The sequence below is a fragment of the Episyrphus balteatus genome, chromosome 4 (assembly GCF_945859705.1).
Source record: "Episyrphus balteatus chromosome 4, idEpiBalt1.1, whole genome shotgun sequence".
NCBI lineage: Eukaryota > Metazoa > Arthropoda > Insecta > Diptera > Syrphidae > Episyrphus > Episyrphus balteatus.
The window spans coordinates 4,800,743-4,827,332 of NC_079137.1; the positions used below are offsets into that span (position 1 = coordinate 4,800,743).

A 26,590-nucleotide genomic window follows, 5' to 3' on the forward strand; every position below is an offset into this window, starting at 1 on the left:
ATTTGGCTTCGTATGCATTAAGGGGTAAGAAATTTTACTAATTTAATTTATTCAGATTATGAAAAGAATACAATTAAAAATATCAAATTATAAATATTTATCATTTAAAAACAAAATAAAGTAAAATAAATACATTGCATTACAAAAGGTTAAGAATTAATTCAAATTTTGCTCATTTTAAGACAATGAACCGAGAAAAGCAATTTGTTTTTGTCCGTTATATACATTTTTTCTGGTTCACTTTTTTTCCACTGTCGAAGTATGTCTTGCTCCAACATTTTTACCCACTCCCAGATCTTACACTCACTAAAAAGTAATTAAATGATTGAAAAATATTATAGGTGAGCCCCCCTCCCCCTAAAATTTTTTTGGTTACGCCGCTGGAAATGGGGTTAACATGAGAAAAATGTCCTAAAAGCGAAGGGGCTCCATTTCTGAGGTAAAACATAGCTTCCAAGCAAAATAACAATGTAAAGAAACAAAATTTTCCAACAAAAAAATTAAACAGATTGTGTAGATTTACAACCCCTTAATGCATACGAAGCCAAATATGGCTTCCGTACTTTTTACCCTCCCAAGAACAGGCCAATAATTTTTTTACAATAAAAATTGGTTCATAGCATACACAATTAGACAATCGATCAGAAATAAATTTTTAATTCCACTTTACTTTCCAAACAAACGCAGTAATTAACACTTAAAGTATTAATATATTCTACACTTTCGATTTCAATGTACACGACTGATCGACTCACCTGTGATCATAAAATACACCTTTATTTTGGGTCGGACACACGAAAAAAACTATCTCTATGGGTTTTCAGAAACACAAAGAAGAGGATTGTATTTAATCTTTACCATTTTTTTGTAACAGAAAAGAGAAAAGTGCGTACAAACAGACAAAACCATATTTGGCTTCGTATGCAGTAGAGGGTTAAGAAAGTAAAGTTAAAAAAACAAAATCTCTAACCAAAATCTCTAAAATCCGTTAAAGTGGAAATACCGAAAACTCAGAATCGCTCATATGAGTATAAAGAAATGGAATAATTTGTTGAAATTAAAATCCTTTAATTCCGAAGATTGTATGCATACTTGCATACTCCCAACCATATTACTCGAAAAAAATCCAAAATTCAGAAAGTCTTAAAAATTAAAAAAAAAAAAACGAAATTTAAAAACCAGGGAATTCAATTTTTGTGTTGAAATTCCACAACGTCAAAGAAAACCTACACACACAGAGTTCTCAAATTCCGAAAGATTCATAAAACTGAAAAAGCATATATTCAAAATCCTGATTTCGAAAAAATTATCTCAAATGAAAATTTTACCAATTAACTACTTCACAACTCAGCGGTTTTCAAATTTTTAACTTAATTAATTTATTTAAATTTTTCTCGTTGACCTTTCATTTCTTTGGGAATATCTTGATTTTTGGTTTTGTTGGTATTTCAGGTTCCACAAAACGCCTATGCAATTTGCTCTAATTTAAAATAAGTTCTTGAATTTAAGGGAAATTCACTTTATATTCTAGTTTTTAGTTTTTGGGAAAATTCGGTTCTCTATTTCCTATTAAGGGTTATGAAACCAATGAAAGCAAAAGGCCAACCATTTTGGCCTTTTGACTAGTCTTCTTAGAAAATCCGTTCCTGTACTACGGCAGCACTCAAGCATTGATTGACACCATTCGACAGACATAATACTGATAGATATCTCAGATGCATCTGACTACTTTAAGTATCTCGATCTCCGTGATTCGTTGTTAGTCAGCCAGTCAGCCACCTTGGCCAGAACAAATTGTCCGAGAAGGGCGTTAAATCCGAAAAAAAAAAAAAAAATAATAATAATACAAAGTTTATTGTAATAATACAGTAAAATAAGGAGAAAAAAGGGGTAAATCTCGGAATGAATGTTAGTAGAAATTTTTTTTGCTCAATATCTTCCTTTTGACATTCTATAACATATCTCAAAAGTCTAGAAAAATCTCATGTCCGCTTGTCGCGATTTCAAGGTCAAATCGCGTAATGGAGATTTTCAAAATTAGGCTATGGTATTATATACACATATGATACATGATTTCAAGGTATTTTTTAATGCTGATTCCAAAAAATTTAAAATCAAGACAATCTGACGTCTCTGGAAAAAGTTATACCTGTTTTTCATCTGTCAACTCATATTATTATAACAGTTGCAAACTTACTGCCGAAAAACCCTTAAAAGTTATGGTAGATAAACCAAATTTTGCATGAAAATTTTAGAATCCATCATTATTAAAAATCAAAACAATCCATTACAAAAAATATATATACCTACGAAATAATGGCATTTTTTGATGGAGGAGCAAATTTTAGGATATGCACTAAAGAAGATTCTTGTTCATCTTAGGAATAAGTGCTAATAGGCTAATTTTTTCATTTTAATCTTTGTTTGGATATTCTTTAACTTCCCTCAAAAATCTAAAAAAATCTCATGTCCGCAAGTCCTAATTTTCTTGGTTTGAAGATAAGGTGCAGATTTGAAAAAATTGAAAAACTACTCTTCAGATATTTGTGTCAGATCAACATGAATAAGGTACATTACTTTTCAGGGATGGTCATATTGATTTGTTTGTGGGTTTTGTTGGAATCAGCGTTAAAAAATACCTTGAAATGATATGGGTTATGTTGGTATACATATAAGAATCTAAAGTTTTCTTATTATTTTTTTTTAATCTGCACCTAACTTAGTTTAACCTGGAAAATTAGAACTTGCGGACATGAGATTTTTTTAGATTTTTGACATAAGTTATAGAATATCCAAACAAAGATAGAAATAAAAAAATTAGCCTATTAGCACTAATTCCAAGATGGTACCAGGATGTTTTTTAGTGCACATCCCAAAATTTCCCCTTTTCTCAAAAAATACCATTTTGTCATAGATATAAATGTTTTTTTGCATTGCATTATTTTGATTGTTAATGATAATGGATATGAAAACCATCATGCAAAATATGATTCCGCTACCATTACTTTTAAGGGTTTTTCGGTAGTAAGTTAGCAACTGTTATAATAATATGGGTTGAAAGATGAAAAACAGGTATAACTTTTTTTAGAGACGTCAGATTGCCTTGATTTTAGATTTTTTGGAATCAGCATTAAAAAATACCTTGAAATCATGTATCATATGTGTATATAATACCATAGCCTATTTTTGCTAATTTTGAAAATCTCCATTTCGCGATTTGACCTTGAAATCGCGACAAGCGGACATGAGATTTTTCTAGACTTTTGAGATATGTTATAGAATGGCAAAAGGAAGATATTGAGCAAAAAAAAATTCTACTAACATTCATTCCGAGGTTAAACCCTTATTTGACTGGATTATAAAATATCTTTGCGTTTTGTTAGTCATACACATTTTCATGTACTCTAAGTTATCATAACATAAATTCTAAAAATGAATAAAAAAAAAAAAAATATTTTTGTATCTATTTTTATACACCAAGTACTCGTACTTTGTAGCAGGTGCAAATTGGTCATCTTCATCGTCGTCATTTGTTCGTTTGTTCGCATAATATTGTGTATTTGCCATACGAAAAGGTTTTCAATGTCTCGCTCATTATAGACTGTAAAAAAAGATTTCAATGTTCACTCTATTGTGTATAGAATAGTCATGAACCTCGAGACTCTATTGTATTGGTTAAGGTATATCTTAAAGATCTTTTTTAAAATTATTTGTTTATTAAAAAAAATAAACATTTTTAAGTAGAAGTAATAACTCAAGTCCGTCTTTTGTCATTTTGGCTGACGAGAATTGATTGACGATTAGTTTTTATTTTTTTGTATTTGTTATGAAAAGTATTGTTGTACCTATGGGAATTGTTTAGAATATAATTGTCAAAACATTTATCAACATCAAAACATCAAAAAACAAATAGTTCCCCGGAAGAACATGTTAATATGTTTGTTCGCTTGTTTTGCTATTCCTCTTGAATTATTCAGCAAATTTATGTCCAAAACTTTGACAATAGACTTATTTAAATATTGATAGAGTAATTTTGTGATGGAAGCTTTTTGAAAAATTATTATTGAAAAAGTTACGCATTTGCTACTTTGACAATGACAAATAAAACACTTAACAAAAGATGTACGAATACGATGTCTTATAAAAAATGGAACTGTCAGAAAAACTGACTTATTGGAGGAATAAATAATACATTTATCGTCCCTTACTTTTCGAGTCAAAATTATTATTTCATTTCAAAATAGCTTAAAATAGTCATCGTGATCATTTCTTATCAAAAGCTTAATATCCTGAACTATAAATACCTACAAATAAAAATAGTCTTTTTGAACTTGAATTAATCTTTTTCTTTCTTTTTTTATTTTCAGGTGAGCTTAATAAACTGTTTCGAGAGTTATTGAACTTCGTTAAAGTAGGTAATAATACAAATTTATTTTCAACTAAAATACAATTTTTTTTAAATTTGACCTCGAATATCTTTAGAATGGTTAGATTAATGAAAAAAGTTATTAAGACCTTTTTTGTGGAACTATCTATTTCGTACAAGAATATGTCTTGCGCGTGTGATTATTATAGTTTTTCAGTTTGTTACAAAATTAAGAACAAAAAGCGAATTTTGAAGGATTTTCTCGATTTTTGGACCTCAAATATCTATTAAACGGTTAGATAAACGAAAAAAGTGTACAAGGCCTTTTTTGTAGAACGTTCAATTTCCTACAAGAATATGTAAAGAAATTTGCTAAAAAGTAGCAAATAGTAGAAGCTTGATGTAAAAATGGAGATTGCGAAGCGGAGGACCTTCCCATTAATATTAAGTACTGATATTTGGTGTGTATATTCTAGAGGTGTCTAGCAATCGATTTTTCAGAGTGCCAAATCAAAAAAAAAGAATTTCGATTTTTTTGGACCCACCCATATACATCAAAAAAAGTAACGTCAGAAATATTTATACTTTTCAAGAAAGCAAATAGGTAGATTATTATAAAAACAAATAAATAAAACTGGCCCAAGAACTCTGTCTTGCGGAACACCATTTATTTTGTTCGTTCAGTATCTTTTCTGTGTCTGATTCGACAACATCGAGAAATATTTGGTAATTACTCTTAAATCAATTAATTTTCATCTAAAATACAATTTTGACAATTTTCACGTCCTTTTCTTCAAATCAAATTTATGGGCTAATTAGATAGAATTTGTTTAAAGTTTATTGAAGCCATATATAGTTTCTACCATCAAAAATAAATCCATAAAGTAACAGCGCAAATATTTATCCTTTTACTAGGTGAATAGTAAGACTAATACAAAAAAAAAATTAAACAAAATAAAACTGGCCCAAGAACTGTTTCTTGTGGGACACCAGTAATTCTACTCGTTCAGTATTCTATTTCTGATTTATTTTAAAATATGACTGTTTCGGAAATATCGTGAAATATTTTTCTTATTTTTTAGACAACACACTTGCATATGCTAAAAGTAAAACAAATTATATACAAAATAACTTAAAAAATAGATAAAAAAAAAATTTTAAATAACGCAATTTTGCTGTTGTATTCTTTATAGTAGAAAACTTGTGAAGAACCGCATATTATACACTTACACTCCACTCACAAAACATTTTATATGCAAATCACTAAAAATATATAAAAAAAAAAAAAAAAACCAAGGCACTTGTCGGCTGAATAATCTATGAAATTCATTGCTGGCGCAAATGCAAATTGCAAAATCCTAATTTGGGATGCGGCAATGGCATACGGCTGATGCGATTCGGTTGTTGTTGTTGTTGTTGTTGGTAGAAGAGTATAAATTCATCCCAACAGCTATAGCTAGTAGGTTCTTGAAGGCTGAAGACATCCCAACATACAACAACTGGATATACATACCTAAAGGCGTATATGTAGTTTTGTTATGAGTACGACGAGTTGAATTTATAATGGATAGAGCCTGATAGCCTTGTCAGGATGAGAGAGAGGTATATTCTCTTTAAGTCATGTGTCATACATTTCTAAACACTTGAAGTTGACATGGACTTAGAGCTTAGTATGAGGGAACCTCTATACTCTATAGTCACCAAAAATAAAAACTCCCCTTTTTTCCTCTTTCCTTAGAAGACATCAATATGGAAGTAGTGCTGCTGGTGGTGGGCATTTTATTTACATTTTTCTTCTTCCTTGTTCTTTGGAGGGATATTGTGTTGTCTTTTCTATAGTAAGCAAATGGGATACAATAGCAGAATAGAATGAATGAAGTTACAAGAAGCCTTGTCAAGAAGAGTATACACATTTATCTCGTAAAGATAAAATAAAAGACAACAACGTATAAGAAAAACAAAAAAAAAACACAACTCTTTTTTGCATCAGAATCTAGAGGTATATAAATTCACAGGACACACATCTGAAAAATTGAATAAAATTAAGGCTCTGCCTGGAAGCTACAAAAGATACCTACAGTGGGAGAAGAAAGACGGAAAATTCGATTCAACCACACAAAATATAAGAAATTTAAAAATTTAACAGAGGTCCTAGATCTTTAAGTTAAGCAAAAACCCTCTAATCGTTTTATTTCAACCTCTAAGGTCGTAAGCTGCGACCTATTTATAGATGGATTTTCCAATTCTTCAAATTAAAAACGTGGCACTAATTACTTAGTTTTAATCTCTAGGGTCCCAACTTTGAAGTACTTTTATTCGAGCTAGAGGATAAAAATAAAACCCAACAGTAATTTCTTTCTTTTCTTTCAAAATTTGGGGTCTCACTTGCATCGTTCATTATAATGTCATCGAAGTTGATGAAAGTAAAAACGATTACCGCTTGCTTCCATTTTTGAGGTCGGTCCCGGAGCCGGTTTATGTTTTCCTTCGCGTTGTAAACTGATCATGATTTTAATCTCAAGTTCCAATCCAAACACCCACCTGCCTTATTAGGATCGCAGTTGTTCAAGTTGAAAATCTTCAATAGATGATTTTGTTTTCAATTTCAGAGGTCCCAACTGTGAATTTTCTTCTTATCTTCCCAATTAAAGAAGTTATGAGGACACGTTTACTGATTTACTTCAATCCCTGAGGTCTTCAAGCTCATAAACTAAAAACACTTGATTGGCTTTGAGGTCTTAACTTTCTACAATCATTTGAAAATAAGCGGATGAACAATTTTAAAATCCATGTTTATGGACTTACTCGTGACTCAATTGACTTCTTAAAAACGGCAAAACAAAGAATCATTATGTGACCCCTTTTCTATTTGATGTAGTGGTCTCTCGGGGTCATGTCTTATTCATATCAATATCATCAAAAATGTTGTTTTTTTTTTTTGAATATTATTGATTTTAAAATATATTTTTTGAGACCTCTCACTCAGGTGTCAGGTCTCATATATGTTTATTTTGAGGTCCTAACAGTTCAATGATAAAAAATATTTTGCGATGAGAAGTATTTAAAAAAAATTTTCAAACCAATTTTGACAAATACAAAGTATAATACAGTAAAAATCATGCTTTAATCTTGGGACCCCATAATTTTGAAAATTATTAGAATGTTCTTAAAACATTCGCTTTCATCTTAAAAATTTAATATTTTATTTAAAAATATAATTATTTTAAGGTCTTAACTTTGAAACTGAAAGTAAAAGGCTCACCAGTTGCCAAGAAGGACCCAAAATAAATTGATACCTATAACTTAATCAGTTCTTACTGAAAATCTTCTATGCTTTGTTAAATGAAAAATCAGAGGTCTTAATTTCTTGCCAGCTTCATCAAATTAAAGAAGGGCTTTAAGAAGCTCACTTTAGTTGCTTAAAGGGTGCTTCCTTAAAATTAATTTTGAAAATTGTGAGAAAGAAAAAAAATTTTAGAATCAAGGAAGTGGTCTTAATTTTTTTGGAATAATCCTTTTGGGACACAGTTAGATCTCTGTTCAGTTAGGTTTTTTGATTATACATTTTCATAATGTTTTAAAACTAGAGTTATATCGGATACCTCATCATTCATGTATGTATTTTTACTCTTGGGGTCCTAATAGTTCAGCATTTGTTATTTGAAACTCTTCACTTTGAGTATTTTTCAATTTTTTCTTTCCATTTTCTTGACTTATTTTGTCCAACTTTGTGACAAACTTTTTCCCAATGTTGGATAATATAAAGGTTTTGTATGAAGACCTCCCAGCTCAGATATACATACTCGTATATATGCACATGTAGAATGACATCAGTAAAGTTAATAAAGAAAGCATCCTTGTGAGCTATCATCAGCATAATGAATAGAGAGATAGAGAGAGATCCAGGTTACTGATTGTGGGAAAATTTACTTGTTTGTAATTTTCGGACTTCAAAATACAGGCTAAATTTGTATGTTAGTAATGCACTCGTAAGGTTACCTTGTATAAATAAACACACAATATCTCTTCAAATCAAAAGTTTTTGTTTCTTAGATATTTGATCTTTAAGTGCATAATGTTTTTGTTTAAACTTTTACAACTGATTTAGATTCCTGATTTGAGTGGATACACTTGGAGAAAACTATTATTTATTTAAAGCAAATAGATGTAGTAGTCAGTCACTCAAATTGACAAACAATTAATATAAAATTAAGTTGATTTGTGTTGTTAACTGAAGATGTTTCGAATTAAGTTTTAAATCGAAATTGTTTTTGATAGTTTTGATTAGATAACTTGGTTCCACAAATTTATCTTAATGTAATTTGTCAATTATATTGTATTTCAATATTGCCCCTTGCCTTTCAATATTTACGCATGTTCATCTTTTTATCTTTCAAGAACACTCTGTAAACAAAAGCCTTTTTCTAAAAATATCATAAAAAAAAAAACAAAAAACTTCATTAAGTCCTTTAAGACTCGAGGATTAATCAATAAATTACAGTATAGAAGAAATAAAAATTAAAGAAAAAACTTTAAAAGGCTTTCCAGACTTTGAGATACACTTTTAAGACTTTTATAGACATATAATGGGTTTCATTTAATCAGTAGAGGTTAAAATTTTATATAAAATTGGGTCGTGTCGTCGGTCGTTGTTGAATGGCAGTCGATGACACCAAAGATCCCCTATCGATATGGGCTATTAACTCTTTTTAACAACTTTTTGATCACTCGATACAAAATAAAGTGAACAACAAAAAAGGTTAAACAAAATCGCCTAAGAAAGTTTCTTATATTCACAACCCGAATTTTTGTGTATTTTTTTTTTATATTTTTACTCTACCTATATAGAAAAGTTTTCCTGTTGTTCTTTTTTGTTGTTGTTGTTTTTTGGATAAAAGAGGCTTTCACTAATGTAATTGAAGTTACTTTAGTGATTCCCAACACATAAAAAGGGTTCTGAAGGAATATTGAAGTCTTTAAAAGGATATTTGGTAATAAAAAGTGAGGGAAAATCAATTTAATTATTCAATTGTAATTTTTGTAAAAATTTCAAATAATATTAACCAAAAAAAACTTCTTAAAAAACCCATTAATCGGGTGTTTGGTAGCTATTCAAAAGTTCAGCAGTCAAATTCAGTGCAAAGTACAAGGTCATTCATATTTAGAAAGAATTTGAGCAAATTAATTTTTTTATAGCAGGTCTGAAAAATGAAAAATTGTCTAAAATGCTTTGTATAAACGTATAAAACCAACTCAAACATGCTCGGGACATGCTCGGGACATCTTCGGGACATCTTCGGGACATCTTCGGGACATCTTCGGGACATCTTCGGGACATGCTCGGGACATCTTCGGGACATCTTCGGGACATCTTCGGGACATCTTCGGGACATCTTCGGGACATCTTCGGGACATGCTCGGGACATCTTCGGGACATCTTCGGGACATGCTCGGGACATCTTCGGGACAACTTCGGGACATCTTCGGGACATCTTTGGGACATGCTCGGGACATCTTCGTGACATGCTCGGGACATGCTCGGGACATCTTCGGGACATCTTCGGGACATCTTCGGGACATCTTCGGGACATCTTCGGGACATCTTCGGGACATCTTCGGGACATCTTCGGGACATCTTCGGGACATCTTCGGGACATCTTCGGGACATCTTTGGGACAGCTTCGGGACATCTTCGGGACATCTTCGGGACAACTTCGGGACATCTTCGGGACATGCTCGGGACATCTTCGGGACATCTTCGGGACATCTTAAGGACATGCTCAGGATGCTCGGGACATGCTCGGGACATCTTCGGGACATCTTCGGGACATGCTCGGGACATCTTCGGGACATCTTCGGGACATCTTCGGGACATCTTCGGGACATCTTCGGGACATCTTCGGGACATCTTCGGGACATCTTCGGGACATCTTCGGGACATGCTCGGGACATCTTCGGGACATCTTCGGGACATCTTCGGGACATCTTCGGGACATCTTCGGGACATGCTCGGGACATCTTTGGGACATCTTCGGGACATCTTTGGGACATCTTCGGGACATGCTTGGGACATCTTCAGGACATCTTCGGGACATCTTCGGGACATGCTCGGGACATCTTCGGGACATCTTCGGGACATCTTCGGGACATGCTCGGGACATCTTCGGGACATCTTCGGGACATGCTCGGGACATATTCGGGACATCTTCGGGACATGCTCGGGACATGCTCGGGACATCTTCGGGACATCTTCGGGACATCTTCGGGACATCTTCGGGACATGCTCGGGACATCTTCGGGACATGCTCGGGACATCTTCAGGACATCTTCGGGACATCTTCGGGACATGCTCGGGACATCTTCGGGAAATCTTCGGGACATCTTCGGGACATCTTCGGGACATATTCGGGACATTTTCGGGACATGCTCGGGACATGCTCGGGACATCTTCGGGACATCTTCGGGACATCTTCGGGACATGCTCGGGACATCTTCGGGACATCTTCGGGACATCTTCGGGACATGCTCGGGACATCTTCGGGACATGCTCGGGACATGCTCGGGACATCTTCGGGACATCTTCGGGACATCTTCGGGACATCTTCGGGACATCTTCGGGACATCTTCGGGACATCTTCGGGACATCTTTGGGACAGCTTCGGGACATGCTCGGGACATATTCGGGACATCTTCGGGACATGCTCGGGACATGCTCGGGACATCTTCGGGACATCTTCGGGACATCTTCGGGACATCTTCGGGACATGCTCGGGACATCTTCGGGACATCTTCGGGACATGCTCGGGACATCTTCGGGACATCTTTGGGACATGCTCGGGACATATTCGGGACATCTTCGGGACATGCTCGGGACATGCTCGGGACATCTTCGGGACATCTTCGGGACATCTTCGGGACATCTTCGGGACATGCTCGGGACATGCTCGGGACATCTTCGGGACATCTTCGGGACATCTTCGGGACATCTTCGGGACATGCTCGGGATATCTTCGGGACATGCTCGGGACATCTTCAGGACATCTTCGGGACATCTTCGGGACATGCTCGGGACATCTTCGGGAAATCTTCGGGACATCTTCGGGACATCTTCGGGACATATTCGGGACATTTTCGGGACATGCTCGGGACATGCTCGGGACATCTTCGGGACATCTTCGGGACATCTTCGGGACATGCTCGGGACATCTTCGGGACATCTTCGGGACATCTTCGGGACATGCTCGGGACATCTTCGGGACATGCTCGGGACATGCTCGGGACATCTTCGGGACATCTTCGGGACATGCTCGGGACATCTCGGGATTTGCTCGGGACATCTTCGGGACATGCTATGGACATGCTTGGGACATCTTCGGGACATGCTGGGGACATGTAAGTCCATCCAAGCCAATTTTTATGTCTTCAATTTTTATGATTTAAGGTGTTTTTTTGTTCGTATGAAAAAATAAAGCATAGACCCTACATTGGTATAATTTTTCAGTAAGTAAATGGTCAAAAAATTTCAGACGGTTTTACTATTCAGTCAGTGATAAACTTAGAGGTATTTAAGAAAGTCACTATTGTGTATGCGTAACTTTAGTGTATATTACATACAACTGACTTAAAATGCGCAAGTATTTTTATTTTATTTAATTTTATGTTTTATTTAATTTAAGTAAAGCTTTGTTGCTTTCTCTAACAAATTAACAATTAGTTCCACACAAAATTAGCGTCAAAATTGACAATTTTTTGACTTTTATTGTAAGCTCTGAACTTCTTAATAATTTCAATTTTTACTTTCACATCATGATTTTGATATTTAATACTTTTTTGCTTTTGTTTCGATATACACATAGTTCTAGCTTAAGAAACAAAAACAAAAAAAAAGAATTATATATGTTTTTTTTAATTTATCTATCACTTTCAATAATTTATAAGAGATTTACTTTTAAATTGTCGATTAAAAATGAAATTGAGCAACGTGAGCTCGTGTTTTCTAGTAAAAATACAAATAAAAAAAAATTATGCTAATTAAATTATTCTCCGGGTTCATTCCGATAAATCCACTTAAAAAATTAAAATCAAAAGCAGAATCTTTATTTTGTTTGTATTTTCATTTCAACTCAAAGCCAGTTTAAACCTAAACCGAATCGTTTTAGCTATATAGTTATCTTGATGCAGATATACTCAAACACACACATTTTATTTTCTCTCCCCAAAGAGTTGAGTCAAATCGATGCAGATATACTTTCGAAAAGTTCAATCATTCGATGAGTTTAATCATGTGAATGAATAAACAACTAAAAAAAACACACACATCGTCTGGATTTTATATAGTAGACAAAAAAAAATGAATGCTCTTTCAAACGATAAAAACCTATTATGTCACAACATTTTGTGTTGCACTTGACAAAAAGTGTAGAGATATCTGATAGCAACGCAACGCTTTGAAATCGCAGAAAGTAGATAATCGAGTTCGAGTCGATTGATTTTTTTTTTTTTTTTGTCTCTGATTTGTCTTTTGTTTGGTTTTTTTTTTTTATTTATGTATTCGATTAAAGAAAAGAAAACACAAAAAATGACCAAATTAGGTCGCTGGATTTTGTAGACCAAAAAAATGCGTATACAAAAAAAAAAAAAAAAAACACAAACTTTCCAGAAGAAAGAAGTTTTTTTTTGCACACTTTGCGTGTTCCTTTTTTTGTTTTGGTATTTTAATTACCAATTCCACATGACAACATTTTTTTATATAGAATGAAACAGTTGAATGATTTTTATTTTATTTAAACTGAGATACAGGTATTACAAGGGCAAGTTTAGGATCCATATGAAATTGAGGTCAAAATTTAAATCAATCAAGTACGTGAAAGTACTGGTAAAAAGCTTGACAGATTCTTTTAACATTTTCGGATCTAAAGTCAATGACATAATGTTAAGATAGAAGTGAGACAACTATCTAAAATATTTTGAGCTAAAATAATTTTTTAGTAACTGGCCGTCAAAATTGTCAAGCTGGAAATCACACTCAATGCCATTTAATTAATTTTCGCAAATAGCAATAAAAAACCTTTTAATCTATTTACCGGTAAAATGCTATTTAATAACTTTAAAAATATTTATTGCTGCAATAATATTTTATTTTTTCTTATCATTCATTTTTTTAATCAATCGGAAACGAAACTGCAATCTTTCATCACAATATTTGATTAGCTTTTTTGAACAATAATCTTTAAAATAATTCACAGTAGGTAATAAAAACAAAGTGCAAAATTTAGAGTTTTAAAGTAGGTACTTCTACTTATAATGGGTTTTATCGTTATGAGTTCATTCATAAGTGAGCATAACTAACAATTTTACCTTCAGCGATAAAAACAATAAACTTGCTCTTTGTAGGGTAAAGATACTGTGAAATTTATTAATAGTTTATTTTTCTCAAAAATGGATTAAAATTAGTTTGTTTATCGTCGGAGTTGTAAAAAATAATTGTTTTTTAATGCATTTGCTTTCCATTACAAATTTTTAAAAAAATATTGCAAATAAAATTAAAATCAATTTAAAAAATAAATATTTAATGCACATAAATTAAAAATTTACTGAAATATTAAAAAAATAAAATAAAATACACAACTGGGTCGGGAGAACTTTCTTTTTTTGCTAAAATTAGCTTAGAGCGATACCTAAATCTTTTAATGTAGGTAAATATTTATTAGATTAATTTAAATTTAATTTTATAAGAAATGTAAAAAAATATAAAAAGTACGTATTAAAACTACGAAAGCACGTTTCTCAATTGTTTTTAAATCCAAACAAAGTATTCCATTTGATCTTGTACAATTAGAAAAAAAATTTGATTTTTTTTTTTTAATTGTTGCAGGTGTTCAGAAAAAAAATATACATACCTACAATTTTTTATAGAAAATTTTGGAGTATCGTTTTGAAGACGAAAACGAAGACTCAAGAAAATTTATGGACAAGTTTTGAAAATTTTATTTTTTTCAAAAAAAAAAAAAAAAAAACAAAACAAAAAAAAATATTAAGAAAAAAAAAAATAACAAAAATTATTAAAACAATCCAAAAATATTTTTTCAAAAATTTTCTTAGTAGGTAAACATAATTAAAACATGGTCGATGAACGTTGTAAAAAATTTTCAAAAAGTCAAAAGAAACCCTTGAAATTACTTTCGAAAATCGCTTACAATCTAAAAAAAATACGGAAAAATCGATCTTAAAAATTATATTTTTGTTTTTTTTTTTCAATTTTTTTCAACATTTTATAAAACAAAAGTATAGTTCTTCCACACAATCTTAAATAATAGGTTTTAATATAAATAATTACATTCCCAGCTTTTCAAAAATCAAACATTTTTTCGGTAACTTTTTTTTTGAAAAATATGCTATTTTATCCAAAAATTTAGTTTTTGCTCCAAAAAAAAAAAAATTAAATACATAGAAAATATAACAAATTAATTTTTGAACAAGTTTTGTTAAAATCCAAAAATTTTTCTAAAAGATAAAAATAAAAAATAAAAAAATCGTATTTTTGCATTTTTTTTTTCAATATTTTGAGGTTATATAAAAAAATGGTTAAAGTAAAAGTTGTAGACACTTTTACGATCTACAATCTACAAATTTTCTTTTAACTCATTTCGATAGGAGGCCTACTTTTGACAGAAATTGTAAAAAACACGATTTTTGACACCCACCCCACTTTTTCGCCCACCCACCCACTTTCCCCCAATTTGTTTGTGGGCAATTTATTTTTCCCTTTCATACACCATTTATCCTAAATTTTCCAACCACCCATATGCTGCTAATAATTTTTGTATTTTCAAAAATTGTTTTAAAATCGTTAGGCAGTTCACAATGCTGCGATTTTGTTTGCAATTTAAACTAATTTTTATTAAAATAATGTAAGCAAAAAAATCGGGATTTGAACCTTGAGCGGTAGGATTAAAAGGCAACAACCTTGTTCACTAGCCTAATACCACTTTTTAATTTAAGAAAACTGTAATCGATATAAGCTCCTTTGAATATAAATAAAATAATAATATTAAAAAAAATTTTAAAATCGTCGTCTCGTGCGTTTTCTTTTCAAAATTTTTGAAATTTCACGCAACGAGAATCGGAATATTGTGTATTGTTTCATATATTTTCATTGTTTGGAAATTTTTAAAAACGTAAAGGAAAATCTCGTTTCGCTCTCGTCTCATCGTCTCCCAATATTTCGACTCAGGCATCACAGACCAAAATACAAATAAGAATCGAAGTCAAGAGACCAAACATCGGAAAGTGCAAAAAAATTATAAAAAACTGTGAAAATACAAAATTTGTAGTTAATTATTTGTAATTGATGAAGATAGTGTATTAAAAGTCATTTAATGTTTCTACAACTTGAACTAAAGTTAAATAATTTCAAAAATACTCAGTAAATCCCAGCTTATCTATTTTGAATAAATTATTAAAAAAAACTCATTAGGAATCACTTAACCTATTTGTACATATGCCCGAAGGTCTGATTTAATTTTATTACTTTGTGTTCAATTTTTTCTCAAGTAAAAAATATTCTAAAAATCAACCTTTTACGTGATTTCTTTGACATGCAAATCATCTAAAGTTTGATGGTAATTCCAATCAGAAAAAAAAAATCTAAATAATATATAAAGAATAAAGAAAAGAATCAAAAAAAGAAATACCTACCATCATTGACCGGATTGCACTAATTGCTTAAAAAAACCAATTCCAGGTGGATGGTATAGGTACGAGGCTTATCTTATTCTTCTATGTGTATTTAAAAATAAAGAAGAAGAAGAAGAAAAAGACAAATCCATTGGTGAATGAACTCTTTCAAAAACATTCGCGCGAAAGAAATCCCGTTTAATTAATTAAACCGCTCAAGGCAATATAGCCATCAGTTGGCTATAAATAAAAAATAATACACACAACTACACTTGAAGAGAAGACATTTTTACCATCATCCTCATCAAGAAAAAAAAAAAGACAAAAAATGAAGAATTTCTTTTAAAGTTGTTTCATTATAATGAAGTTCATTAGAAATTATTCTAGATGGAGTGGCTGTGGAATGAAAATTGCGGTGGCATGAACTTGAAAATAATTTCCGCTTGTGTGGTGTTTGGTGTCTTTTGATTTGACGGCGGAATGATGAAATGAAAAATATGCGTAGTATTTTCTTTAAAAGACGGAAACTTAAAAGAAGTCTTTTGATGGTTACAGAAAAGATGTCTATCAAAATATTCTAACCCCAAAAAGAGTGGGATACTTGCTGTGATTATGTATTATTAATTTGATATCACTTTTGTATAATTCAGGGTTAGGATAGGAAAGCCCACAATTTTTGAAAACAAGTTAAAAAAATTCCAAAAATTGTTTTTTTTTTTATTAAAATTCAAAAACTAAGAAAAGCAAACATCAGTTAAATAAGTTCTAAAGACAAAAATGAGTTTTGGACAAAAATAAAAACGTTTTTTTTTTTTTAAAACGTCTCAAACGATTTTAATTAAAAAAAAACTGTATGTGGAAAATAAGGACCTAACCTTTGAAAAAATTAACAGTTATTTGTTAAGCCTTGACGTAGGTAGTGGAACGACAACGTTCATCGACCATGTTTTAATTTTTTTTAACTTACATAGAAAATTTTTGATTACTTTGTATTTCCTTTTTTTATAATAATATATTTTCATTAAACATTTCTCTAAATTATTTTTCAAACTTCAAAAATATTAAAGTTTTATATGATTTTTAAAGTATTTAGATTTTTCGGCTTTTTGATTGATTGAAACAGGCCCACAAAAAAAGTGGTCATTAGTTTTTACCTTTTAGTATTTTGACTCTCCAGCATCTTTATTTATATTAACGCCCTTGGTATTTTGGGTTTTAATATTTTTGTTATTTTTTTTTTTTTTGTTTTTTGAAAATTCGAAAAAAATTTTACATTTGAAATCGAACAGATTTTTTGGGTTTTCATGATTTTGATTCATCAAAATTAAGATTCTCAAATATGGGCACAGATTTTTTGCGGAGTTCTCCTTCAATCCGCTATATACCTATATTTTTTTTTAAAGATTTTGTGCGTTTGTTTTATCAGAATTAAATTTTTTCAACTTTTAACTTAATGAATTTTCTTTTTAATGAGATTTTTGTTTTTTCTTAGTTGGGACTTTGGTAGATTTTTGACTTGTCAAAATTGTAGTTTTTACAATACACGAAGAAAAAAACAGCTAAAAACAAGCGGATTCCTTATTAAATCAATCGGATTTCTGTATCTGTAGTTTTTTTTTTTGCAAAATGACATGCGTCTTAAACTAAGCGGACAAATCTTCTTAATTTCTTGAATATGCAAATATAAAAGAAATCCGCTTTATTCAAGCGGAAAATCATCTTATTTTTATGTGTTAACTTTTAACAAAATTTAAGCGGATTCCACTTAGTTTAAGACAAAATCCTGTTGTTTTAATGTGGTTGGATTTAAAGTGGGCATCATCTTATTTTAAGGTGTCCTTTTTTTCTCCGTCTAGAAATGAATTTTGGTTTTTTTTCCTTTCGGAAGATATTAAAAAAATGGTATTTTAGTTAGTATTTTGGATTTGATTTTTTAACTTTATGCCATTTTATGATTGCACAAAGATTGCATCGTTATCCTCCTAATCCGACCCTGGAATATTGTCTGATTCTCCTTTTGCAAATCAGTATTTATTGGTAAATATTTGATGACGCAACTTGTGGAATTTCTCAAACGTGTTAATTGTATTGCTTATATATGGACGTGGTATTTTCTTTTTCCAAAGAAATGATGGAACTTCTTAATTTTTAAGGGGATTCTCCGCTTTTTGTGAGTTGTGAATTGATAATAATCAGATGAATCCGGAAATGCAAATGAGTCAATATATGGATGTGTCATTTTGTTTTCCAAAAGAAATTTACAAAACATGTGAGTAGTTTGCAATCTCCCAGCAAAAATATGGAATATTGAAACCAGGTGAATAACGAAGGTTAAGCGACTCTCACTGGACTGTGCCATAACCTAGAAGTTACATACCTTTTTCCAGTTATTCTTCTATAATTTGATCTCTGTGTAAGAGTAAAGTGTATATAAAACTATTTACACCTGCAACAAACTGTAAATTAATACCCACAACTCCATATGTTTACTCATCTTCTGTCCTACTATCCTATGCACCTGTGTGTGGTTATGGCTACCCACAAACCGACCTTCCTCAAACTATCGTCTTACCTCCATTTCTTGTCTATATCTCATTCCATAGGCACATTGTAGACATCTCCCACCTTACTGCTGGATGTAAATGATACGAACGTGCAACAGCAATCCAACACACGAGACTCTTGCAGCACAAAAATTAATATAAAGAAAAAAAACAAAAAAAAAACAAAATCCCAAAGTCAAGTCTTGAGGTCTTGAGAGTCTCAAATTCCATTGATGGAATGAGCATTACGCACTTTCTCTCCCGCAAAATCTACCAACCATCCTGACCTCTAGATTCCAATATCGTCGTCGTTGTCGTTGGTCGTCGTCATTTGGCTAACCACAATTAAATAAAAAAAAATTCAAAAAAAAAAAAAAAAACGTGTTGAGATTCTCTTTTGCGTTTGTTTAGTTAGATGATTGCATGGAGTCATACTTTGTAGTGTGACCATCTCAAGAGTTTTATTTTGTTCTATATGTTGGAGTGTTTTGTGTCAAGCACTGAGATTATTCATTTTTATTTAAATGCATTAAAAGTAATTGATAACCATGTTTATTGATATAATTTTTTAAGTTCCACTCAACGTTGAGTATATACACGTTCATTTTACTCAGATTTTGTTTTTATTGAGCAAATAAAACTCTTGTGTGGTGTGAAGTGTTTTTTGATTTATTGTAATTTTGATAAAAGTTGACTGTTATCTATCTAAAATGCCTCTTGACATTAATAAACGTTTTAGAGATGTTTCAGTGGTTACCAAGCGCCAGATGAACGGAATAACTTTTTCGACTGTCAATTTGGAATTCGAATTGTCAGAATTTTGAAATTTTCAAGTTCTTACAAAAACGAAATTCCTTACTTTTATTTAGATCATTTCTTTGACAAAAGCAAATAAGGTTTAATGCCCATCTTCATAGTGACGGTGGTACTCAAGAATGGCCCTGTGAGAGTCTTTATCTTTTTTATTGACTTTGAAATGAGTCACCATATTGACATTACATCTTTTAAATTTTGTTGTAATATAACCGCTACCGCATGCTATTGCCCTCGTTATGTTATAAATGCCTAGCTTCTTATTCAAAATGTTATCCACTTTCAACTTTGAGATTAAACAAAGAAATCGTAATCCGGTAGAGTTTTTTTTGTTGTGTCCGTTCGTTCTTTTGGTTCTGATCTTTCAACCACGATAGTGTGCTGCGGCCCAAGATAAGCGTATCTTCTTGATCATTGGTTTTAATCAAACCCTAATCAAATAGATCTTAAGCTTCAAGATAGCGAGAGTCGAGATGATCCAGGCCGGGTTTGGTTCTGGTTGAAATTTAAAAAAAAAGAAATGGTCCTAATGTGGTTCCTTGAGGAACACCGTCTTTCATGGCTGTTGTTGTTGATTGTCGGATTTGAACATCAAAACCACCAGAACTGAAGGAAGTTGTAATTTATTTTGAATGCCTTTTTGATATTCAAAAACCATGATAATGGAATTTTAAAGGTGGATTGGATGGAGGGAGATTGAAATGTTTTTTTTTTTCGAGGTAGCAGAGTAGATAAATCAGCTTAAACATAGAGACTTCGTTGTTGTTGCTGAACCTAGCATTCTCCTTATAAGACACACCGCTGTGATAGCTGTTGTTGTTGGCATAGATGACCTATATTCAATTAAGCAATTTATATTGCTAATTGCGCCTGTTTTTGATTTGGTACACATTTGACCTCACTCAGTACCTCTTCGGTGAATCTTTTAAAGACGCTTCCTTAGCCTTTGACTAGAAGATGATAATTATCTTCCCGAGAATTCTAGGTTTATTTCTTGTTTTTCATCTTTCTTTTGTGAAAACATGTGTGACTTGTGACAAATGTAGGTATATAACACCCTTGTCATAGAGAACCTAAGACATTCCATTAAGGGATTTTGTATTTCGCTAAGGAAGCTGCTGCTTAAAAGAATTTCTTAATAATAGACAAGTCACTAGTATACTTCTCACTAGGGGAAGTTGTTAGGGGAAAAATGTTGCTAAGGAACATGTTGCCAAAGAACATTTTTCTAAAGAACAGGTTGCTAAGGAACATGTTGCTGAAAAACATGTTCCTAAGGAAAACGTTGCTAAGAAATGGGTTGCTAAAAAATATGGCCTCACAGTCACTAGAGATAGTTTTTCAAGGTGACGATGACGCTGAGAGAAATATCGCTAAACAATATGAAAATAAGGTTCATTTACCTTGGCATCATATCAATAAGGGAATAGCTTCTTATAGAAATGAACATATCGGTTAGGTGCATGTTTCTATTTGGAAAATGTGACTTGAAAATAAGTCTCTCGAGAAGCTCTTATACAGTGGACATTTTGAATTCAATCCAACTGAACATTTTGCTCCGCTTAGAATTTGTTAACTAACCAGACAACTTTTTACTTGCGATATAGGTACTATATATCAAGTTATGCATTCGTACAAAAAAAAAAGTTGAGATAGAATTTTTCCATGACATTAGGATGGTAGAGAATGCCAAAAAAGTGGGTCCCGGAAGTCCGTCTGTCTGTCTATCTGTATAAGGAGCTACAGCCTGAACCGATGGACCGATTGACTTCAAACTTAGTATGTAGCATTTTTTGGAGGCTCTCCAGAGGGGTTTTTGGAATTAATTTTTTTTGGTCCAAAAATAAGGGTACCTGTCATACAAAAATTTCGGAAAAGTTTAATTTCACGAAAACGGCTCCAACGATTTTGTTAAGAAAATTCTAATGTTAGTTTTAAGACAAGGTCTATCTTTCAATAAAAATTTTTTTTTTTGAAAATCATTATTAACGGTACCTGCCATAGAACCGTTTTTTTCAGATCCGATTATCTCTGAAAGTGAATATTCGATTTCAACGAAACTTTTTGTGGAGATGCATTTATACAATTTAAATATAAACCAAAAACAAAATTTCAAAAAAAATAATTTTTGGGGTTAAAAAAAAATGTTGAAATTTTTTTTTTGAAAAATTTTCGAAAACGGGACATTGAATTTTTTTGAAATTTTGGTTTTAGATGTTGATTAGTGATTTCTACAAAATGGCATACCAATTTTATTTTAAAACTTTTTTCCAAAAAATTATTTATGAAAAATTAGTTTTTTTAAAAAACGGCTCTAACGATTTTGAAATTTTTTTTTCTAAAAATGCGTATTAATATATTAATCAAAATTGCATACTTGTTTTGGAGGGCAATTTGATTTCAGATTTTATTTTATTTTTTTTTAAAACGAATTTTATTTTTTTTTTACCAATATAGTAGGTATTTTCGCCAACAAATGGTCACACTATTTTGCAAAAGATTAAGATTTCAAATCGCAACAAAACATCTCGCGCATTTGGAAGCTCCCGCAGTAACCGGAGTGCTCACTTAGATTCAGTTATGTTCGGGGTGTAAGAGCGGTGGTGTGTGGTTTGATAGTGAGTAGTATTGATATTGACTACCTTTATAACATTTCCAACAAACAAAACGAAGTGAGTGTTTTAATCAATTCAAAAGCCCACCACCTTTTTCGGTCTAAAAGTTGACGACGGTGACGACGTGCGTCGGACAGTAAGTGGCTAGTAACGTGCTTTTGTGAGACAACCAAATCGGGTGGTGTTGTGCCAGCAATATTTTTGTTCCAATTTGCTATTATCATTAAAATACTACCTGTGGATATTTTTTCTTTCTTCGCGGTATCTTCTTTTTTTTATATTTTTTGTAAATATAACTACGCACGTGAAAAATTTCCCATCGATCGCATAATAATCGAAATTAAATCTGATATCGATACATGAGTCTTGATTTTGTTGTTTAGTTTTTATTTTCTGTGATTTGAAAGAAAAATTTTGTATTAAATAAAATTCAAGAGCACACTTTAAATGACCTTTGTGGTCACACATTTGTTTTTAGTTTTGTTTTTCCAGCTAAAAGAAAAAAAAATTAATTAATATCTATGTGCAGCTTATGTGTTTTAGCTGTGGATAATTATATTAATTGAATAAAACAAGGCTAATTGTTTTAAATATTGCCAAGTGTTTGTTTTGTGTTTTTTTTGTCGTGCCTAAAATATATCAGTTGATAATGCAAATGTGTGTTTAGTGGTTGGGTAAACACATTGCAACATTGCATTTGGATAACAAAAGGGAATTGCATGACAATATAATGTCTGTGCCTGGACCAGAGACCATAGGTATAATAATGTAAATTTATTGATAACACATAAGGTAGATATTTATTTTATCTTTTTAATTTGTATTTATAATTTAAAACGTGTGCATCTGTAGATAGTGAAATGGCGCCCAATAGATTTATAAACTTGTTTTTCTTTTTAGATATTGCAACTTTGTTGAACAAAATCTTTTTGTGTTAATTTTTTTTTTGTCTAATCTTTTATGTGGGCAAGCTTCCTGAATCATATCGTTGGAAAAATTGCGTTGCATTTTCTATCATAGAATGTAGGTGGTTTACAAATGTTTTGTTTTTTTTATGGATCATTTGATAAGATATCAACGATCAGTAATGCAAGTCTTTCTTTTGCTTTAAGTGTATCCAATCTTGTGGTCATTATTTACTGATTGCTGAACAAGATATCAATCAGTTGGTTCTAGTATTTTGTGATTATTTATTTTCTATTCAAAGAAATGATTTAAGAATTTCGGTGACTCAAATCGTTTTATTAGATTATTTTTTTTTTTTTTTTGTTTAAAGCTTCCTGTTTCATGTTAAAATTCTTTTTTGGCCAGAATAACTTTTAACTAAATTTTAGTTTTTTTTTTTTTTTGTTTACTCTGAAAAAAAAATTGAAAGCTATGTAGTTTTTTGGCAGAGATCAGAAATAAATCTCAACCTTTTGAAAGGTTCCTTAATAACTCTTATTTGTCGCCATTTTCAATAAAGGTCATAAAATAACCTTTATTTTTAAAAAAAGAAAAATTTCGGCCAAGGTCTGAGAGAAACCTTTATTTTGTATTTTTTTATGTTTCGGTCAACCAGTGAGATTTATCGATGAGAGAAAAAAATAAATCTCATCTGCAAATGTATCAATTCTTAGAGACAGGGGAGTGGTGCCGTATGAAAGCTTATATTCTCAGCTACCCGATAGTGGTATAATCGGGTTTTTGGATTTTTTTTTCAAAATTCCGAGAAAATCGCGTTTGAAAGTTGGGGTAATTTTTTTTTTCGAAAAATCCCCGAATCTTTGATCGCTCCTGGAAGCTAAACCACTTGAGAGCAATTTTTGGGAGTGATGCCAAATGATAGCTTGTGTCATGGGCCTACGCTTTGCACATTGTCAGATTTTTAAAAAATCATCTTCCATGTTAAACCGCCACATCATGCCTATTTTTTAAGAATCGGACTTAACTTTTTTTTTTACCTTTAAGTTCTCCCGGTTTGAGAACGCGTGCACCTACAGGGACGGGAGTGGTACCCAAATGTAGGTTAGAGTCCCCGCTACCTTTTGGCATCAACAAATTTTTTCTTTTTTTTTCAAAATTCCGAGATATAGCCGTTTGAAGTTGGGCGGGCGAAAACGCTTCTGGAAGCTGAATGCTTTGACCTAGATATTAGAACATCGGTCTTTGAGAGTCTATTTAGTTCATACATTATTTAATACATAAACTTAGAAAAAACATCCTTTTCATATTTATTTTTGCAATATAAAGACATTCTTGACATATTCGACATTTTGACATTTTCCTTTGAATTGACCATTTTTGATTTATTTTCAGCGAAAACGGTTAAAGGTTGACCTTTTCCATTTATTTTTTTGTAAAAATGTCAACCGATAACCTTTCTTTTTATTTTTAAAAATAAATCTCAACCTTCAACTTTTTTTTTTTATTTTTTAAAATAAATCTCAAACCTTAACCGAAACGTATTTCAAGCAATATGGTAACTCTCAGAGAGAAACCAATTGAAAATAAAGGTTGACTGTTATTTCTGATCTCTGTTTTTTGGCTTTAAGACCTTTTGATTGATAGCTGTAGGTACTTGGGAAAAAAACCGAAAGGAAAAATAAGTTCTAAAAATTGATGTAAAATGATGAAATTGCGGTGAAGAATTTTATCATTACGCATTACAAAAATTTTTATCTGATTTTTGCCGGTAGAAAAATCAATAAAAAAAAACGAAACGTTTCCGAAAATAATGGGATGTTTTCGAAACAAATGTTGGGTCCCAGAAATTGTAACAATTTGAAGGATTCATTATTTGTTATTTGCACGTTTTGTAAAAGAAAAAAAAAAAATCCAGCTTTTTATCTGCCTCCGAATGTAAGAAAAAAAACAATGTTTGGATACCAATAACTGAGCAACTAGACTTCGAAGAAACTTTTGGTTTTCAGTTATAAATAGAGTTTAAAGAGACCTTTCTTTTGATGTATCACTCGATGGATTTGGAGGAAATTTTTTAAAATGAATTTTTTTTGGCAAAAATCTGAAAAAAATAAATTTGTAATTTTTTTTAACGAAATGGATAGGCCTGTTCATTGTGAACTCATAATTTTAAACAAAAACTTGTTTTGAGACTTTGGTCAAAAGATATCGGCTTTGGAATTATATAAAAAATTGTTTGGTTGGAAATATCTTAGGAACCAGAACTCCACGAAACTTTTTATTTTTAGTTATGAATAGAACTTAAAAAGACCTTTCTTTTGATGTCTCACTCGATAGATTTAAAGGAAATTTTTAAAAATGGTTTTTTTTTTATTTTTTTTTTCCAAAAATCTGAAAAAAATTAAATTTGTAATTTTTTACTGGAATGCATAGGCATGTTCATTGTGAACTCATATCTGTAAACCAAAACTTGTTTCGAGACTTTGGTCCAAAGATATCCGTTTTATTACTACCAAAAATCTATTGACAAGTAAATCAAAGTTCAACAACTTTAGGTAAGTAAAATCTAATTTAAAAAAATGAAAAGTTGTGACTTCTCTGATCCTTCATTTCAAATCAAAGTCCCCCTTTCAAGAGTAAAGAAACATGCAAAAATGTCGCTCAGTTGAATTTTAATTTCTGTAATTTTGCCACCATCAATATTCTCCAAACAAATCTACGTGTCTAAGTTCCTAAAACCTAAACCATTCAAATCCGGAAGCTGTGTTTGCAACTTTTAAAAAGAAATTTTTTTTTCTCTTCTATTTCCCATCCATTAAATCAAAGTTAAAAACTTCTCCCCCTTACAAACAAAGTAATTCATCTCAGCTCATTACAAACAGAAAAAGGAGGAAAGACAAAAACAAAACAAAAAAAGCCCACGTTCAGAGACAATTAACTTTTGTATGAGTGTCTACCAACTTCACTCAATCTCGCTCAAGTGTCACATGAATATATCCCTTAACGAAACGAAATGATTGATTGGAAATCCCAAAATCCCAATATATATCACAAAAAAATAGAAAATTGCCCACTTTTATATATATCATCAAATAGTATATCACACACACAAAAGGGATGTGTTCTTTTATATAAATTCCTCTTCCTCCCAGGATATTGAATTAATGAAATGGCTGGCCAGATCAGCTTTTGAGTGATTCCTTCGATATTATTTTGTGTGTGTACTGGAATATAGGGGAGGCTTAGCGCGGCTTGGACGCATTTCATTAAATCGAAGTGCTCCCAATGGCGACAGCAAAAGGATAAAATTAAGAACAACAAAAACAAAACCGAAACAAAAAACAAAAAATATAAAAGGATTTATTTCAAAGGTAATTAATTCCACTTCAGCTGCGTTGTGTGTCGCTGATGCTCTCTCTTTCTTTGTGGTTATCTCCCAGTGTCCCATTTGTGTGATGCTGATGGAGCAGCAGCAGCATATTCCTACCTGTTCCGTGTTCAGGAAGAATAAAGAATCAATGAAGCAATCAGTAGTAGCAAAATAATCCACCAGGGAAGAGGTGATGGTTAAACAGAAACAAAAAAAACAATGAAATGATGACAACAAAAAAAAAAATCACTGACTCGGTCTTCCTTCTATCCTTTTTGTTGAATGTGGAGCAACGACACAGAAT

The 26,590-nt window shown here is 31.7% G+C and overlaps 1 protein-coding gene across 4 annotated transcripts in view; it reads left to right on the plus strand.

Annotated features, from left to right (window-relative positions):
- The window catches only part of LOC129919067 (beta-1,4-glucuronyltransferase 1-like), a 216,320-nt gene that overhangs the window by 171,206 nt on the left and 18,524 nt on the right, over positions 1–26,590 (plus strand). For 2 of the 4 annotated variants that reach the window (XM_055999893.1, XM_055999894.1), the window contains exon 1: positions 22,544–22,771. The exons of the other annotated variants lie outside the window; for them this stretch is intronic. The gene's annotated coding sequence lies outside the window, so the exon portion shown is untranslated. Of the gene's footprint in view, positions 1–22,543; positions 22,772–26,590 lie in introns of those variants that run through there. 4 annotated transcript variants of the gene reach the window in all.